Here is a 19,997-nt window from a genome sequence, read left to right as displayed (position 1 = left end):
GTTGCTGCATGTCCTGATTTTTAAAAAAAGGATAAAACAAACAGCATCCTAAAATACCCTTCCCAAAACGAAAGGGGGATTTTATCTGTGAACTTCTCCTCTGTATAGCTCCTCAGTCATTGCTGGCATTAAATAACAACTAAACTGACACCTCTCCAGAGCAGATGGTGAGAGATTGCTGGGGCAGCAGCCCACCTTTTGTAGGCGAGCAACGCCATTTCAGAGGCGGCAGAGGGAAATGGCTTTTGACTGGCTCATTTGTGAGGGCTGGAATGTTTTCTGCTGTTCATTAAAGTGGTGCTTGGGTTGCTAGTAAAGAACCATTTAACAGCTGTTCCTCCTGTGCATCAAATAAGTGAACCTACTGCTGACCCGTTTGCCTTTGCTGTCATAATTTCCGGTATTCTTTCAGGTAGCAATTGTGACCAGTGCCATTATTTACAAAAAGGGCTTGATTTTGAAAAAGAAGGGATGAGAAATAAGGGGAGGCCTGGGGAATTATCTAGTAGAAAATAAAAGTATTCCTTTCTTTTTCTTTTTCTTTTAAAAGAACTACTGTATTCTTGACTTTACTATTGTCCGTGACACTTTCCTCATTACCTCTCATTACATAAAAATGGTATTTTGTGTCTGTTTATAATTCTGGCATTATGCTTAGAAAAGCAAGCATTCAGTTCACAACAGCCAAGGGATGGGGGTTTGGATTTTTGCATGATGCTCAGATGCACTAAGCTTCATAAAAAACAGAAATGGCTGAGGCAGCAGCACCCGTCCTGTTTCCAAAAATGCTCCCAGGAAGATTCAGAGCAGCTTGATTTCACCAAAAGAGGCAGCGATTCTGCTCAGCTGTTGCCTGCAGTATTGTACATTCAAGACAGTCAAATCCAAAGGGATCTCGCCCTGTTTGCTGTGATAAGGCACATTTTTAAAAGGTGTAGGTTATTGCCGACTGTTAGGCTGACAATAATGACTGCTATTCCCCATGACTAACTGCTATTATAAGCACAATAATCTTACAAAGCTGGAAGGTAGCAAAGAAAACATTGTTTGAGGGCCAGTATATCAGGGATAGGCAACATGGTGCCCTCCAGATAGCGCTGGGCTCCAACTCCCACCCTCCCTGACTACACTGGCTGGGGATTCATATCCTTCAAGTCTCACCCTCATTTTAACTAAGGCTGCAATCAAGGCCACTCCCCGCCCCCCAAATAGATATACCTTTTGCCATATATTCCTTCTTCTTTGGCGTTCACTCATAGCTGAGTAAGATTGTCTTCCATGAATCTGGTTTTAACCGTGAGTCTGTGACTGTGGAGGCCAGTTCTGGATCCACACATCCTTCCACAGTGGGGACATAGATTCCCAGGTGGGAGTTGATCGTGGTGAGGGTTTGCCAAACGTGCCTTCCTCTTAAAATGTTTCTCCCTTTTGTCCTGAGTTCGAGTGTCTTCAAAGTCCATGACACTGTTGGTAAAGGCTGTTCTCCAACTGGAGCATTCGCAGGCCAGCGTTTCCTGATTGTTTATGCTACATTTCTTTTAGATTTGCCTTGAGAGAGTCTTTAAACCCCTTTTGTTGACCACCAGCATTATGCTTTCCATTTGTAAGTTCAGAATAGAGTAGTTGCTTTGGAAGATGATAATCAGGCATCCAAACAACATGACCAGTCCAACGAAGTTGATGTTGAAGAATTATTGCTTCAACAGTTGTGATATTTGCTTCTTCCAGTACACTGGCATTAGTTAACCTGTCTTCCCAAGTGATGTGTAAAAAATTTTGAAGACACCGTTGATGGAATCTTTCAAGGAGCTGGAGATGGTGTTTATAAGTGGTCCATGTTTCACAAGCATACAGTAAAGTTGGTAGTACAATAGTTTTGTAAACAAGCATTTTGGTTTCCCTGCAGATGTCCTGGTCCTCAAACACTCTGCACTTTAGTCAGGAGAAGGCCGCACTCGCAGAGCTCAGGCGATGCTGGATTTCAGCATCAATGTCAGCCCTTGTGGGAAAGATAACTGCCCAGGTAGGAGAAGTGATCCACACTTTCCAACATTGCACCATTAAGTTGGATTTGTAGTGCTGCAGAGGGGTGGTTTTGTGCTTTTTGGTGCAGTACTTTGGTTTTTTGAAAGCTGAGCAATAGGCCAAGCTTTTGTAAGCTTCAGTGAAGATATTTAGGATGGTTTGGAGGTCATCCTCTGAGTATGCACACACTATATTGTCATCTGCAGACTGAAGCTCTATGACCGAAGTTATAGTAACCTTACTCTTTGCTTTCAAAGTGTAAAATGGTTGTAGAAAGGAGAGAATTCTGGCCTACACAGCTTTTCATGCAAATCAATCATCTTTAGCAGGTTGTGGAAATGGTTTGTCATTAATTCAGCAAAGCATTTGCCAAACTCTCCCATAGCAATTTGGAGAGCAGACTGGTTCAATGTGGGTTAGATGAAAACATCTACAAGTATATTCGCAGCTGGATGGAAAACTCGCCGTATCAAACCAGGATGGGTAGCCAATACTTCAGAAGGCAGGAAAAACAATCAGAATGACCTTGATGAAATGGAGAACTGATCTGAAATTTAGAAAATGCATTTCGGCAAACCAAAAATACCAATAATTTTTTTTATGCATAGGTATAGGATAGGAGAGGGACGCGGGTGGCGCTGTGGGTAAAACCTCAGTGCCTAGGACTTGCTGATCGTAAGGACGGCAGTTCGAATCCCCGCGGCGGGGTGAGCTCCCGCCGTTCGATCCCAGCTCCTGCCCACCTAGCAGTTCGAAAGCATGCCAAAAAGTGCAAGGAGATAAATAGGGACCGCTTACCTAGCGGGAAGGTAAACGGCGTTTCCGTGTGCGGCGCTGGTGCTGGCTCGCCAGTGCAGCTTCATCACGCTGGCCATGTGACCCGGAAGTGTCTTCGGACAGCGCCGGCTCCCGGCCTCTAGAGCGAGATGCGCACGCAACCCCAGAGTCGGTCACGACTGGCCCGTACGGGCAGGGGTACCTTTACCTATAGGATAGGAGACATCTAGCCTGGTAGTAGTACATGTGAAAAGGATCTTGGATTTGTTGCAGTCACCAAGCTGCACAAAAATCAGCAATGTGATGCAGGTGCAAAAATGCTCATGTGATTTTAGGCTGCATTAATAAAGCCATAGTTTCCAAGTCATAAGAAATAATAATTCCATTTTATTCTTTATTATTCAAACCTCAGCTGGACTATGTCCAGTCGGTGTCAGAGGATGCAAACAAACTAGAGCATGTATTGGGGGGTGGCAATGAAGATGGTCAAGCCCAATGAGGAAAGGTTGAAAAAAAAACTGGCCATGCTTTGCCTGGAGAAGAGAGAATTGGTTGTGGGGTGGGGAGAGGACATGGTTGTTGTTGTTGTTGTTTAGTCGTTTAGCCGTGTACAACTCTTCATGACCCCATGGACCAGAGCACATCAGGCACTCCTGTCTTCCACTGCCTCCCGCAGTTTGGTCAAACTCATGCTGGTAGCTTCGAGAACACTGTCCAACCATCTCGTCCTCTGTCGTCCCCTTCTCCTTGTGCCCTCCATCTTTCCCAACATCAGGGTCTTTTCCAGGGAGTTCTTCTCTTCTCATGAGGTGGCCAAAGTATTGGAGCCTCAGCTTCAGGATCTGTCCTTCCAGTGAGCACTCAGGGCTGATTTCCTTCAGAATGGATAGGTTTGATCTTCTTGCAGTCCATGGGACTCTCAAGAGTCTCCTCCAGCACCATAATTCAAAAGCATCAATTCTTTGGCGATCAGCCTTATTTATGGTCCAGCTCTCACTTCCATCCATCACTAATGGGAAAACCATAGCTTTAACTATACAGACCTTTGTTGGCAAGGTGATGTCTCTGCTACTTAAGATGCTGCCCAGGTTTGTCATTGCTTTTCTCCCAAGAAGCAGGCGTCTTTTAATTTCGTGAATGCTGTCACCATCTGCAGTGATCATGGAGCCCAAGAAAGTAAAATCTCTCACTGCCTCCATTTCTTCCCCTTCTATTTGCCAGGAGGTGATGGGACCAGATGACAACATGGTAGCACTCTTCAAATACATAAAGGATTGCCACATAGAAAGCAGCAAAGATTTATTCTCTGCTTCCCCAAATAGCAGGACCAGATCCAATAATGGACTTGGGTTACAGGAGCACTGATTTCAGTTTAACTTTCTAACAGTATAAGCAGTTCAATAATGGGACAAATTACCTCACTAGAGATCTTCAAGAAGAGATTCTTCAGGGTCCTCTGGCTTTGAACTACCTCCATCCCACAGAGTTGGGATGATTTAGTTGACCAACAAGAGGTCTTCCAACTCTGTGACTCTTTTGTTAACCGAAAAGCTACTGCAATGTTTCAGCTGTGTGGGGTTAATCAAAATCACTCCTGCAGGGAAGAGTTAAGGGGTTTTTGTATATTTTCATACTGATTGGTAAGAAAGCAGCTGGAGGGCCAATTTTCATTAGAAAAACATCCCTCAGTGCCCCCTCCTCCACCCACCGCCATACCTGTTAAATCCTACCTGTTCCCAGTTCTCACCCCCACCAGTTCCCCTCAGAGCAGCAAGAATAGGTTTCTTCATAGCTTTCTTCACCAATATTCAGGTGGAATAAGAACAAAATATGCCTACTTTTTCTTCTGAAGGAAATTGTCCAAACACAGTTGAAAATGTGAGGCTTACCACAAATGTTATAAGATAGTCCTTTAAGAAGTCTTCGAACTCAATTTCCAAACTAAAGACAGTCAGATAAGGGGATGACCAACCTTCTGATTCTTTTGAAGTTGTTCCGCTATTATCACTTCGCTCGTGAACTGATGGTTGCTGTCACACTGCATTACCTCTGGAAGAACCCAGCTGTCTGATAAATAAGTGGCAAGAAAATGGTAGGGAAGTTGAATGAAAAAAGAGAGGAAATGATGGTAATAACATCAAAAATTACAGGATGATGGATGAAGAAATGGCTCCATAATATTCAAGTGATGCCCTGCCGTGCCTAGGGGTATTTAGTAAATATGACAATGGCTGTCATTAAATTGTCCAAAATTACAGTTACACGTTAATGTTAAAATGAATTGTTACTATTTTGCAGCCTGCGTTTCACAAAACTGTTAGCAAAAAAAAGTATTTTATTTCCATGATGAAAGAATGACATTTCAGGTGAAGTTCAGGGCTAGAAAGGTCCTGCTGCAACCCTGTTCCATGGCAGATCTTATAGGATCGATATATAAAAACTGGTGTGTATGCATAGAAATGTTACCTGCAAAATCTTAATTCTCTATTTGACATCTTTCCGCAGGGCCTGCAAGACGGAGCTGTTCCGCCAGGCCTTTGGGCAGGATGCAGTTTGACTTACTTTCCTTTGTATAAAGGAAGGCCCCCAACCCACTCACAGGTCCTTGTATGATCAGTGGAAACAGTTGGCCCTGGCAAGTATTAACTACTCTCAGTTCCAACCTGATAATTGCCACCTGCCCAGATTTTAACTTGTCTGAATTTATTTTAATATGTATTATTATTATTATTATTATTATTATTATTATTTATTTGTACCCTGCCCACTCTGGGCAGCTTCCAACAAAGGTTAAAAATACATTAAAATATCACACATTAAAAACTTCCCTGAACAGGGCTGCCTTCAGATGTCTTCTAAATGGCAGGTAGTTGTTTATTTCTTTGACATCTGATGGAGGGCGTTCCACAGGGTGGGTGCTACTACCGAGAAGGCCCTCTGCCTGGTTCCCTGTAACTTGGCTTCTCGCAGTGAGGGAACCGCCAGAAAGCCCTCGGCGCTGGACCTCAGAGTCCGGGCAGAACGATGGGGGTGGAGACGCTCCTTCAGGTATACTGGGCCGAGGCCATTTAGGGCTTTAAAGGTCAGCACCAACATTTTTATTTGTGCTCAGAAACATACTGTGAGCCAATGTAGGTCTTTCAAGAGTGGTGTTATGTGGTCTCAGCGGCCAGTTTGGGTGTATTGAGGCCATGCTGGAAAGGATTGCGGGAGACTTTGGAGGGTCCAAAGACCTCTGGTTCCTCCACAAGGGAGGGAACACACACCAACCTTTGAGCTGGCATTGCTATAGAATCATAGAATCATAGAGTTGGAAGAGACCACAAGGGCCATCGAGTCCAACCCCCTGCCAAGCAGGAAACACCATCAGAGCACTCCTAACATATGGTTGTCAAGCCTCTGCTTAAAGACCTCCAAAGAAGGAGACTCCACCACACTCCTTGGCAGCAAATTCCACTGTCGAACAGCTCTTACTGTCAGGAAGTTCTTCCTAATGTTTAGGTGGAATCTTCTTTCTTGTCATTTGGATCCATTGCTCCGTGTCCGCTTCTCTGGAGCAGCAGAAAACAACCTTTCTCCCTCCTCTATGTGACATCCTTTTATATATTTGAACATGGCTATCATATCACCCCTTAACCTCCTCTTCTCCAGGCTAAACATGCCCAGCTCCCTTAGCCGTTCCTCATAAGGCATCATTTCCAGGCCTTTGACCATTTTGGTTGCCCTCCTCTGGACACATTCCAATTTGTCAGTGTCCTTCTTGAACTGTGGTGCCCAGAACTGGACACAGTACTCCAGGTGAGGTCTGACCAGAGCAGAATACAGTGGCACTATTACTTCCCTTGATCTAGATGCTATACTCCTATTGATGCAGCCCAGAATTGCTTTGGCTTTTTTAGCTGCCGCGTCACACTGTTGGCTCATGTCAAGTTTGTGGTTAACCAAGACTCCTAGATCCTTTTCACATGTACTGCTCTCAAGCCAGGTGTCACCCATCTTGTATTTGTGCCTCTCATTTTTTTTGCCCAAGTGCAATACTTTACATTTCTCCCTGTTAAAATTCATCTTGTTTGTTTTGGCCCAGTTCTCTAATCTGTCAAGGTCGTTTTGAAGTGTGATCCTGTCCTCTGGGGTGTTAGCTACCCCTCCCAGTTTGGTGTCATCTGCAAATTTGATCAGGATGCCCTTGAGTCCATCATCCAAGTCGTTGATAAAGATAAAATAAAATAAAAAAAATCCTTCCAGTAGCACCTTTAAGACCAACTAAGTTAGTTGGATTTGGCAGGTGTGCTGGGCAGGCCAGGATCCACAGCTGACTCTCACAGCCAACAGAAGGTAAGTCGTCTCAGCCCACCCAGGCAAATCCTGCCTATGACTCAAAGTAGCAGAAAAGTTCCGCAGAGTGAGACCACGACTCGGGTGATACTTTCTCCAGGTAGCCAACAGCTTGTGATGGGACACGGCGGTGACAGAACACAAGGGGGTAAGGCTATGCTTTGCATGGAATAGGGGGTCACCGTACACTAGAAAGGTCAACTGTGCAGAAATGTGGCCTCCAGCGCCCACAGAGAAACCTGGGCATCTTTGAGAATGCAAAGAGCTTTCCTGCTTTGGGTCTCACAAACCCCTTTCAATCTCAGGGCCAAACTAGACACTATAAAAGGATTGTGATAGAATCCCACTGAAAAATTCCCATTTAAAATTGCATCTTGGAAACAAGTTGTTTGCCTTGCAGTAGAAAACATACATACAGTGGTACCTCAGGTTACATACGCTTTAGGTTACAGACTCTGCTAACCCAGAAATAGTGCTTCAGGTTAAGAACTTTGCTTCAGGATGAGAACAGAAATCGTGCTGCGGCGGCGTGGCAGCAGCAGCAGGCCCCATTAGCTAAAGTGGTGCTTCAGGTTAAGAACAGTTTCAGGTTAAGAACGGACCTCCAGAACGAATTAAGTACTTAACCTGAGGTACCACTGTATGTAGGTCTACAATACACAGGTAGGCAGAGAGAGTAAAATCCACTGTATTTTGTTCCTTAGGCCATTTGAAGTAGCCACTGATTTCTTTAGTTTCCAGTGGAACAGAGACAAATCCATGCATTGCTAGTCAAGATGAGTTCACAAATTGATGGGATCGTGTAAGTGCATTAGCAAGATACATGATACATTTGCCAGAAAGCAATTAATAAAATCACATGTGAAACAAATAATAGCTCTCCTAGGCAGAATTTGTGCTTTTTCTCAGGTTTAGAGAGGTGATCATTCCTTTCACGCCAGTAGTGGCAGAGAATGAAGATGGATCAGATCTCTTCAGATGACGAAGGAATTATTTGCTACATGTTCAGATTTTGTGGTGAGCTGGCCCTAGAGTTCTTTGGATCCTGGCTCTGACTTTCCTTATAGAAAATTCAGAGCACACACGGTTACCATGCTTACTTGGGGACACATGTATCCGACATGCATCTGATTCCATGTCCTGAGAGCAGGGCCGGATTTAGGCTGGATGAGGCCCTAAGCTACTGAAGGTAATGGGGTCCTTTATATGTCCAGATGCCCTTTGTCAACAACAAAGTGTCACTTTTTTGTGTTGAATATATGCTATATGGTAATTTATGGACCTAATAGGTATCTAAAGCCATTTGCACATAACAAAATATGTATTTTATCAAAGTAATTGTTGAACTGAAATACAATTAAGAAGTATATTAATAGTGAAATACAATTAAAAGGTAAAGATAAAGGGACCCCTGACCATTAGGTCCAGTTGCGGACGACTCTGGGGTTGCGGCGCTCATCTCGCTTTATTGGCCGAGGGAGCCGGCATCCAGCTTCCAGGTCACGTGGCCAGCGTGACTAAGCCTCTTCTGGCTTTACCTTCCCGCCGTTTACCTTCCCGCCGGAGCAGTACCTATTTATCTACTTGCACTTTGACGTGCTTTCGAACTGCTAGATTGGCAGGAGCAGGGACCGAGCAACGGGAGCTCACCCCGTCGCAGGGATTCGAACTACCGACCTTCTGATCAGCAAGTCCTAGGCTCTGTGTTTTAGATATACAGTGAAATAATTATTAAGCTCTAATTTAAAATGATTTTTTATTCATAAGAAACTTAATAATGCAAACACATTGGCATTTGGCAATAACAAAAGTTCCTTTAGAAACACAATTTACAAAGACTCATAATTTTTTGGGGGGGCCCAAGATAGTGGGGCCCTAAGCTATAGCTTGTTTAGCTTATACGTAAATCCGGCACTGCCCGAGAGTTCTTTAGGAACCACAAATGATTGGGGAATTAATCTGACACGGTATCCGTTCCTACTGGAGGACAGACTTCTATCCATCTGGTAGAGCCCTGCTGGCCTAGAGCAAAGGCCTGTCTTCTCCAGCAGTCTGTGACCAGCTAGATGCCTATAGGAAGCGCACCAACCAAGAGCATTAGTACAATATATCCCTCCATTCCAAAGGAATGTGCTTGGAGGCTGGAGGAAGAGAGATACCTTATGGCATACATTTATGATTTCAGCATGCATCTGAAAAGTGAGCCTGTGCCCACACAAGCTGAAATACAATTTATAATGCTTTTCTTTTCCCTTGTGGCCCTGGCCTGAGCTTCGGCACGCAGCGGCTTGAAACCTCACAAGCATTCCTAGCAACCTTTTAAATATTGTATCACAAACTGTGTCCCTCACATAGCATCTCAAAGATTGGCAGCGCCAGTCGATTCCTTCCGCAGCTGCTCTTGACGGCCACTATGTAGGTTTTACAGACTCTTCTTGCAACATTTGGGTGTTTTACGGTAGAGCAATGAAACTGAATGGCTGCTAGAGGGGGAAAACCCATGAAAAAAAGAGCCAAGTTACTGAGATGTAAAATCCGGCTGGGTGGCAAGTGAGGGGTCTATAAAAATGGAAATAGCTTTGAAGGGCCCATCGGACTGGATGGAGGTCATGAATCATTGTAGGGACCCTTCCATCAGTGACAGCCATGCTTGCTTTTCCCAGTAAAAAGAGGCCCATCTTCCCAGAAAGTTCTGCAGAAGCCCATTGCTGTAAATTGCAACTTGATGGCCTGTCACCGAATGTGACACCGAGGGCGCAAATACTATTACTTCAATGCAATCGCAGTGTGGCAAAAGTTAATAAAATGTATGTCACCCCCAAAAAGCAATTGCACCTGCAAGGTAACAAAGGGCTAACACATGAATGCACAAAGTGGAGCGCATAGCATAAATTCTCGCCCGAAATCCACTTCAGTCACATATGCGGGCAGGTTGAAAGTAAACAAGGCAGCGCTGAAGAAAAAGGTTGCTGTTTTTTAATTAATAAACTTTGGCTAAGTTCTTGTTCATTCTTATTCTGCTGACATTGGTTCCAGCAGCCTGGCTGGTTTTTCAGACAGACTGGCTTTTTGCTTTGCTAGGCTGGGAATTAAAAGTGTTTTCTTTTTCTGTTAGTAGCCACATGGCTGTCCTGTTTTGCCACTTGAGGCGAAATGGGAAGTGATGCCTCGGGGCCTCCCGACACCCAAAGCAGCTTTTTCACCTCGCCTCCTGGGTGGGCCGGACCTGAGCAGCTGTTCATCTGACCACATCACAGGGCTGGAAGAAGTCCTCAAGCTTTTCTTTAAATATTTGGTTCCATACAATAATGTTTACAGTGGTACCTCGGGTTAAGAACTTAATTCATTCTGGAGGACCATTCTTAACCTGAAGCACCACTTTAGCTAATAGGGCCTCCCACTGCCGCTGTGCCGCCGGAGCACGATTTCTGTTCTCATCCTGAAGCAAAGTTCTTAACCCGAGGTACTATTTCTGGGTTAGTGGAGTCTGTAACCTGAAGCGTATGTAACCCAAGGTACCACTGTATTCTCATTTCTGAGAAACTGACTTATAAATTAAGGCTATCCAGGGCCATCTTTAGCATATGAGTGCAAAAAATTGCCCAGCGCCCCCAATTGGGGGGCAGGTCATAGTTGTTGAGATTTTAGGGGGGCAGCTCAGGGTTGTTGAGCTTTTTTGGGGGGCACACAACTCTCTCCCACGCCATTGCGGATGGAGGGAGGAGAGCAATCCTTGCAGAGAGTGGGGAGGGAAGCTGAGTGCCAATCCCAGGCATGCAGGAGGCTGGAGCTGGCCAGTTTCCTCAGCACCCGCAGCAGAAAGGCCCGCGGCCCTCCGACAGACTCGGCTCGGCTCAGGAGCAGCTGTTGGCTGGCCTGGCTCTTCAGTCCCCGGACTCCAAATCTCGGCCCCGGACTCTCGGCCTGGTGCCCCTGAGAGCCTGGTGCCCGGGTGCCCCGCACCCCTAACGCCTATGGGTAAGCCAGCCCTGAGGGTATCTCAGACTGCAGTTAAACCTATGGATTTTGCCTCCATTTGGCAGCCATTTGTTACTTACCTGATAGGCCAATCACAGGGATGGCAAGTCCCAGTGAGATATGGCATTATTTGGTATTCATAGTATTTGTTTTGTACTCTTTCTGTATCAGGTCGTATTTTGCTGTAACATCTAATTCAATATGTTATTTCTTGAGCATGTACCTTATGGTTTGTTTGTTTGTTTGTTTGTTTGTTTGTTTGTTTGTTTTTGCTTTGGGCTTTCTGGTACCACTGTTTACTTGTTTCAGGTTTTTTTGCTTTATTTTATTTCATATTTTCTACTGGATCATTTCAACTTCATAATAAAGTCTTGTATTATTTTTTAAGTGTTCTCTTTTACACCTTTTTACCTTTTTAAAAGATGTAAGTAATAAAGAAGAGCAGTTTCCTAACTGTGAAATCTGAGAAGAATTTGGCTCTCCGCCTCTCCTATTTTTAAAAAACAAACGTTGCTTTAAAAAACAATCTTAATTGTATTTTCAAGAGAAGAATAACAAGCAAAAATTATTTTTCCTCATCCGACCACTTCCTACCTAATGTCTTCCCTGCTGACGGATTCTGGAGACCAAAAGCTTGGCATCAAATATTTTTCAGGAAAGAGATCTCAAAATACTGTAAGATCTCATTTCCAAGTGGGTAAGAAAAGAAGATGAATATATTGCTATCCAGTACTGCTCAGGGAGGGTATCTTTTCTGAACAACTTAAATGAGAACTGGTGTGCTGTTGTGCAGTGGCTGCACTGTGTGAACAAGGAGGTCTTAGTTCACGTTTTGCCCTTGCCATGAAACTAGGTGGCCCCAGGCTCAGCTTTTCCTCTGCAAGATGGCGATAATAATGTTCAGCAAGAAACTGAATCTGAATCCTCACAAGATGGAGGCACTTGGGGTGAGAGGTTCTGTGGCACAAATTCCTTTGCCGCATGCTGAGGCTCCATGGGACGTGCCAAGGTGGAAAGGATTCCCCGAAGGTGGGCAATTTGAAACCAGAGTCATATGCTAAAATAATACAGTATAGCAAAAATCTTCTCTCATTTCATCCCTCTCTCTGTTTTTCTTAGTTTTCTGTTTTCTGAAATATTATATTCCAGATGCACTTGGGTTTTCGTTTTGTTTTTATTAGTATGCTCTTCTGCTTTTACTGGCCTTTTACTGTTATCACTGCTGCTAAGGAGAGTCACCTGTTGTAGCAGTTGCTACCAGAATTGTTGCTGCTATTACAATTATTACCTGAGCAATTTTTTGAAGATAGCAGGGAGAGAGAAGATAAATATGGCAGCAAAGAAAGGGAATGATTTTATAGTAATGGGCCTCTCAAAAACTTAAGAGCCCTGGATCACAAACCATTTTAATGTGAATAAAAGGGGGGAATAGAATTTATATATTTCCTAGATAGCGTACAGAAATGAAACCAATAAGGTTTTATAACACTTTTAAAGGCTTCTGGGGAGATTACTCTGAAGTCTTCATTAACAGGTTATTTCCCTTTTTGTAGATACTCATGAATTGTCCTGCAAAAAATTAATCAAATAATGCAGTATTTCAAAGTGCCAAAAGATTATCACTTTACACTTTTACATTCACACCAGATCCTTCCCAGCTGCAGTAATTCATTGAAATGATTCAGCTATTCGTCACAAGGCAATAATTTACTTGCTATCTGTTAGTGAGGCTGGACGTGTGAGAGGAGGAAGAGGAGGAAAATTAATGCCATATATTATTTTCTGAGCTACTTGCTCAAGCTATAATTTCAGTAAGTTGCTAATTTTGGCAAAGTTTGTATTTTTACCTTTAGGGTAATCATGCATAAAACGTGCAATGCAGATGTATTAGCCATGATTCGGAAGCAGTGATCCACAGATAGTTTAACTGTAGCGGAGAGACCGCAGGCTGCCGAACAGAGAAAACCTCCATATCCAATAACCTGCCTATCAAATTGGCATTATTTTCTGGGGGAATAACTCACCGTATCAGTCAGCTGTTTGGCAAGGTAGGAGAGGCACCGTTCTCTCCCAGCCTGTCATCATTCGACATTTGATTTGAAGATTTGATATTGGCAGTATTTAATAGCTGACATGTAATTATATTTGCTATCTGACAGATAATGGTATTTATTTAGTATTTGGTTGTTGACATGCACTGACAGTACTATACAGTGGCTGTGTGTGTGTGTGTGAGTATTCCTGAATCCAAAAGGATTCAAGTGCTAGAATAGCCAGACAAGTTTCTTGGTAATGGTCTAAGTATGAGTCATTAAGGTAACAAAGGAAGTGGCTCTGTGCCCGATGCCAAATGGATGCCCCTCCCCCGAGGTGGAGCGAGCTACTCTGGCACCCGGGGCAGGGCTAGCTGCCCATGGTGGTGGGGCAAGTGTCCAGGGAGGCGCCGCCCACAGCAAGCGTCCCAGGGGGGTGATGCGACAATGACACCCAGGGCAGACCGCACACATCACACAACCCTTCCTCCATCAGTGGCCTCCCCCACTGAGTCTAGCAGTTAGAAAGACAAAGAGCAGAGTTGAGATGTGATTCAGGTAGGTAGCCGTGTTGGTCTGACGCAGTAGAAATATATAATATATATATATATAATTGTCCAGTAGCACCTTAGAGGCCAACTAAGTTTGCTCTTGGTATGAGCTTTCGTGTGCATGCACACTTCTTCAGCGGCCCAGTGTTTCCCAACCAGGGGCCATATTCCAAGGGGGCCACAGGTGAAAATCTCGTAAATGGGGGGCCACAGCACAAGGCTAGAGGGCCACAGAGGGAAGTCAGAAGTGAAGGGGAAAAACCTTTTAAAGAAAATCTGATTGGCTGCCTATCTGCTTGGCCAATCACAAGCTGGTAAGGGGGTGGCCCACCAGGGTCTTGCGCTCCTTTTAGCCATGTGCATTTTCTTGGAGCAGTCCTGGTTTGTTTCTGGTGGGAGAGGGTGATCGCTGAGGCTCCCATTTTGACCAGTAGAGCCCGCGATCCAGAACCGCCAGGTCAAGTAAATGGTGGTGGTGGGGTGGCAATGGGTAGGGCTGGGCGAGCCGGAGCTGCTTGTTGTTGCTGCCAGTGCTGGGCCCAGCAGCAGCCTGGGCCTGACTCTGCAAGGTGCAGGGTGCAATTCACCCCAGCGCCTAGTGGATCAGGGCCTTCAGATGTTGCCAAGGGGCTCAGAGTCCGTCGGCGGCATCAACCCGGCTCTGCAAAGCATGGGGTGAAATCCACCCCAGTGCCTAGCCGAGAGAGGGGGGATTGTCTGGTGCTGTTGACTTGCATCTAGTAAATAGTTATTTACTACTCAGAAGAAAGCCTGTTGAGTTCAGTGGGCCTTACTCCCAGGTAAGGGTGTGTGGGGCTATAGCGTTTTATCTAGGCAGCCAGGGCTCTTCTGGATGACAAGATCTTTTTGCACCAGGTCAGTGAGGTCCACTTGCTTTTTAAAATTCTCCCATATTACAGAACTCCCTGTGCACCTTTTGGACTGTATCTGTAGGTTTCCCCCTCCGTGTGAAATAATTGGGGTCAAAAAAGTGTTGTTTGTGGGGACATGGATGGCGCTGTGGTCTAAACCACAGAGCCTAGGGCATGAGTAGCCAAACTAAGGCCTGGGAGCCAGATCTGGCCCAATCGCCTTCTAAATCCGGCCCACAGCCGGTCCAGGAATCAGTGTATTTTTACATGAGTAGAATGTGTGCTTTTATTTAAAATGCATCTCTGGGTTATTTGTGCGGCATAGGAATTCGTTCATTTCCCCCCATAAAATATAGTCTGGCCCCCCACAAGGTCTGAGTGACAGTGGACCGGCCCCCTGCTGGAAAAGTTTGCTGACCCCTGGCCTAGGGCTTGCCAATCAGAAGGTCGGCGGTTCGAATCCCCGTGACGGGGTGAGCTCCCGTTCTTCAGTCCCAGCTCCTGCCCACCTAGCAGTTTGAAAGCACATCAAAGTGCAAGTAGATAAATAGGTACCGCTCTGGCGGGAAGGCAAATGGTGTTTCCATGCGCTGCTCTGGTTCGCCAGAAGCGGCTTAGTCATGCTGGCCACATGACCCGGAAGCTGTACGCCGGCTCCCTCGGCCAATAAAGCGAGATGAGCACCGCAACCCCAGTCGGCCACAACTGGACGTAATGGTCAGGGGTCCCTTTACCTTGAAGTGTTGTTTACTTGTTATAATACATGGGCGGTGGATCTCCCTCGGGAGGTTCTGGGCTCTCCTTTCTTGGAGGTTTCTAAGCAGAGGTTAGATGGCCATGTGTCATGGATGCTTTAGCTGAGTTTTCTGCATTGCAGGTGGTTGGACTAGATGACCCCTGGGATCCCTTCCAGCTCCAGGATTCTATGTTTTTTTGCTTCAACAATATTTCATTATGTTCCTATCATTTTATGGAATTGTATTTTGTATACATTATAAAAATATAAATAAAACATGTTCTATTTACAAAGAAAACATTTAAGTAGCTACCTTCCTACCGGTTGGAATGGAGGAATGGGCATATCCAGGGTTTTTGTTAAGAGGCAGGCTTTTGTTGGGGGGCAGAACCTCAGATTTGTATTGATTTTTACTTATTGGGGGGCAGCTGCCCCCTGCCCCCCCCCGACTACGCCCATGGGGGGGCCACAGAAAGGAAACAAGGTTGGGAAACACCAAGCTAGAAGCAGGAAGGAGTAAGCTGGGAAGGCAGAGAGATAGAACCATGCCTAATCTCTGTTTGAATCCAAGGCTGTGGCTTGGGAGAAGCAAGACCCCCTTGGGGTGTTAATGCTGTGAGCTTGTCCATCAGGTTGTATATATGTCTAAATAAACCGAATATCACAAAGTCACCACAGTCTTCAAAGTCTCCCATTCCAAGGAAACAAAACCTTGGAACAAACCCCTGGAACCCCTGAACTCTTGCACCACTGAAGAGATTGGGGTGGCGTGCAGTGATATTGTTGACTATGACTGGCACAACAGTTTTCCTATTTGACTGTACGTGTAAGTTGACAAGTATTTAGTGTCTGAGAATGCTCTGCATCTGGTGATATGCAAGGTATTTAGCATTTGACAGGAGGTGTCGCTGACAGCTTATGAAGGCTCATATTTGATGCCCACCAAGACTATCAAGGGTGGCGCTGTGGGTTAAACCACAGAGCCTTGGGTTTGCCAATCAGAAGGTCAGCGGTTCAAATCCCTGCGATGGGGTGAGCTCCCGTTGCTCGGTCCCTGCTCCTGCCAACCTAGGAGTGCGAAAACACGTCAAAGTGCAAGTAGATAAATAGGTACCGCTCCGGTGGGAAGGTTATTATTATTATTATTATTATTATTATTATTCCTGTAGTGCAGACAGACAACATGTAAACATGTTTGATCTTTAGCACATTCAGACTGGTATAGCTTCGCTGGGTTTTTCTTTTAGTGAGGGTTGGGAAATGTGTGCACATGACTTAATGAGGTTTGGTGCAAAGTGAGAAAAGTGACTGGGGAACGCAATCAAATAGGACGGGAAGGAGAAGGGGAAAAAACCCTTCATTAAAGGCAGCAGTAAGACTCAATGACCTGTGCCTACATCAGTCAATACGCTGACGGAGGAAGCACTTGGCCTGAAAAGCATGAGAAATAACCTCAGCTACGTTGGTACTAAACAAAGACGGTGTGGTGCCATCTGGAGAATCTTCAGAAAACTGCCAGCAATATTTCCCTTCATATTTCAGCCGTTCTGAAAAGTTACACTGTCTATTTGGGACATTCATCTACAAAAACCTGATAGTTACTTTTTCCAAGGGGGGAATTTTCCAAATGGCTGGTTTGCACTCTGGTTTACATTCTAGGGAAAAAATTGTCATCATTTTAAGTCCAGAGCAGATTGCTATTACTTAACATTTTCCTCATTGAAGTGCTGACCAGCTTGCTAGTACACAAAACTTTTTTTTTTTTAATGAGGCCAGATGATTATGACCTTCCGCAGTCCTGTGAAATTGGCTTAATGTGCAAAAGGCCGCTGGCTCTTCCTTTTTTTCTGTGTATTTGCAATAAACTGTTACTTTATTCAGGACACTCGTCCGTAGCTATGAATATGGAAAGTTTGCTTTAGAAATCTGATCTACAAATATTCATTATATATCTTTAGCTTTGAGTTCTTTCAAGTTTACTCTGCAGATACCTCTTCTGCAGAAGCAAACTGCTTTCAAAAGTTCATAGTTTTTAAAATGGGGTTAGGCAGGAAGATCTCATTCTAAACCTCTAAGAGATGGCTTTTAAAATGTGTTGCTGCTTTCCAGACAAGTGGATGGGTGGGGAGTAGAGTTTAGCACAGGCTTCCTCAAACTCGGCCCTCCAGATGTTTTTGGCCTACAATTCCCATGACCCCTAGCTTGCAGGACAAGTGGTCAGGGATGATGGGAGTTATAGTCTCAAAACATCTGGAGGGCCGAGTTTGAGAAGGCTTGGTTTAGCACAGCGGTTCTCAGCCTGTGGGTCCCCAGATGTTGTTGGACTACAACTCCCATCATCCCTGAGCTCTGGCCTTGCTAGCTAGGGGTGATGGGAGTTGTAGTTCAACAACATCTGGGGACCCACAGGTTAAGAAAAGCTAGTTTAGAATATCCTTTTGGCCTCTCTGGGGGTAGTCTAAGTCCACTGAAATGTCTTGGCTTTTTGTTGGGGGTGCTGCGTGGTGGAAGAAAGAGGGAAAGTTTTCTCTTTAATATTTTAGCTTATGATCTTCTGCCTCAAAATTTCCAGGAGGAGTTGTGTGTCTGGTGTTCTTTGGGGAGGGGGAGCTATTGATTAGTTATTGATTAGCCTTGTTTTTGTTTTTGTATTAGCTGTTTGGTGTTTTCATTTTGTATTTTTATGTTGTGATCTTTGGCTGAAGGGTGGTATACAAATTATTTATTTATTATTTGTATATTATTAAAAGACATTAAAAATGGAGTTGTCCAGTGCAGCCCAGAGCTGAGAGTCAGAACCCAGGAACAAAATCAGGATTAGAGGGGAAAACCTAGAGGGGAGACCAAAGACAAGAGATGAGTCAGGATGGAAGAGTAAAGCTGGGAAATGTGAGCCCCCTTTTGAAGAGGTCAGAAAGGGGGAGGGGATTCCTCAACAAAGTCAGTCACATTATTGGAAAGTGTGAAATTATGTAGGTGATTCTTGTTTCATCCATGTAACTTACAATACAATTATTGGCCCTTGGGGTTGGGGGTACTGCTCTTACACATGAGCAATAAGATGAGGGAGATGTAGATATATAGATATATAGATATATGGAGCATAGCTGTCAACCGTCCCTTATTTGGTGGGAAAGTCCCTTATCCCAGCGCTGTGTACCGCTGCTGTCCCGTATTGATGATGTCCCTTAAATTTCCCGGGTTTCAAATGAAGCAGCTCCTCTCCCTCCCTGCCTGCCGGCCAGGGAGGAAGCAGGTTCCAACTGTGTTGCTTGGCTGCGTTGATCACCCAAGAAGGAGTCTAAGAACGACTGGGGGGTGGAGCTTGCATGCCTTGTGCCGATCAAATCGGCCGCGTTGCCTGGGGACTCGCCTTTGCTCAGCGCTTTCCAGCGGAGAGGTGACAGTGGTTTTCCTTGCTGCATCCCCTTTGCCGGGTTGCTGCGCTGTGGGAACCACCGCTTGAGGCTTCGTTTGGCTGCTGGCTGGGCTTTCTGCCTTTGGCTCGGAGGGGCTCAGAAGTCAAACATACCTGTGCTCTGAAAATCCCTTATTTCGGCTGCTGATCCCTTATTTTCGAGGCTGCTGGTCCCTTATTTTCAAATCTGTAAGTTGACAGCTATGATATGGAGGGGCTTGGAGAGCTGAAAGAAATCTTTTGGTATTACTGTGTCACCCATTGGAGCAGTAAGTTAGCAAAAATTGCTATGGATCCTGTTGTAGGAGCTCTGTGTGATCACTACACTTGCGCAGCAGAGTTCCCCAATACAAGGGCAGCTGGTTTTGCATTGGAACTTCTCTGTAGGCAACTGGACGCAACATTTGATTCTTGCAAAAAAAGGTTGTGCTGTCTGGTGCTGGACTAAAAGCATCGCCCTGCTCCACTTGCAACATAACTGCTGTGCATGGACGGGGCTACAGTCTGCATCACTTCTGGTTCCTTTGAATGCCTTCCTCCCTCTCTGTGGATTCAGCTGCTATCCGCATTGTGGAAGCCCATAGGTTTCTGTCAGGCAGTTTGGGAGTTTTCTAAAAAATGTCGTTTTCTTTCCATCTGTGAACCATTGTGCTTATTGTACCCAGGGGCACCCTCTTAATTATGGATAAGCCACTATCTTGTTTTTGGTTGGTCTTGTGTCCTTTCCCAGTGGAGGACTTCCTGGCCACTAGAAAATAATGGTGGTGGGGTTGTCTTTATTTTGGGGGCTGCTCCCTGCTTCTCCTACTTCTCCCTTTTCCTTCCCGCTTGTTGTTGTTTAGTCGTTTAGTCGTGTCCGACTCTCCGTGACCCCATGGACCAGAGCACGCCAGGCACTCCTGTCTTCCACTGCCTCCCGCAGTTTGGTCAAACTCATGCTGGTAGCTTCGAGAACACTGTCCAACCATCTCATCCTCTGTCGTCCCCTTCTCCTTGTGCCCTCCATCTTTCCCAACATCAGGGTCTTTTCCAGGGAGTCTTCTCTTCTCATGAGGTGGCCAAAGTATTGGAGCCTCAGCTTCAGGATCTGTCCTTCCAGTGAGCACTCAGGGCTGATTTCCTTAAGAATGGATGGGTTAGATCTTCTTGCAGTCCATGGGACTCTCAAGAGTCTCCTCCAGCACCAGAATTCAAAAGCATCAATTCTTCGGCGATCAGCCTTCTTTATGGTCCAGCTCTCACTTCTATACATCACTACTGGGAAAACCATGG

General features: G+C 45.1%; 1 long non-coding RNA gene across 1 annotated transcript in view; it reads right to left on the bottom strand.

Moving 5' to 3' along the window:
• Positions 1–19,997, bottom strand: part of LOC308460620 — a 428,649-nt gene that overhangs the window by 180,167 nt on the left and 228,485 nt on the right. The window lies entirely within an intron of this gene.

The sequence above is a fragment of the Podarcis pityusensis genome (genome assembly GCF_964106645.2).
Source record: "Podarcis pityusensis genome assembly, chromosome: 13".
In the NCBI taxonomy this organism is placed as follows: Eukaryota; Metazoa; Chordata; class Lepidosauria; order Squamata; family Lacertidae; genus Podarcis; species Podarcis pityusensis.
Note: the sequence above shows the minus strand (reverse complement) of the source record. Positions and strands in the feature narration are given on the sequence as shown.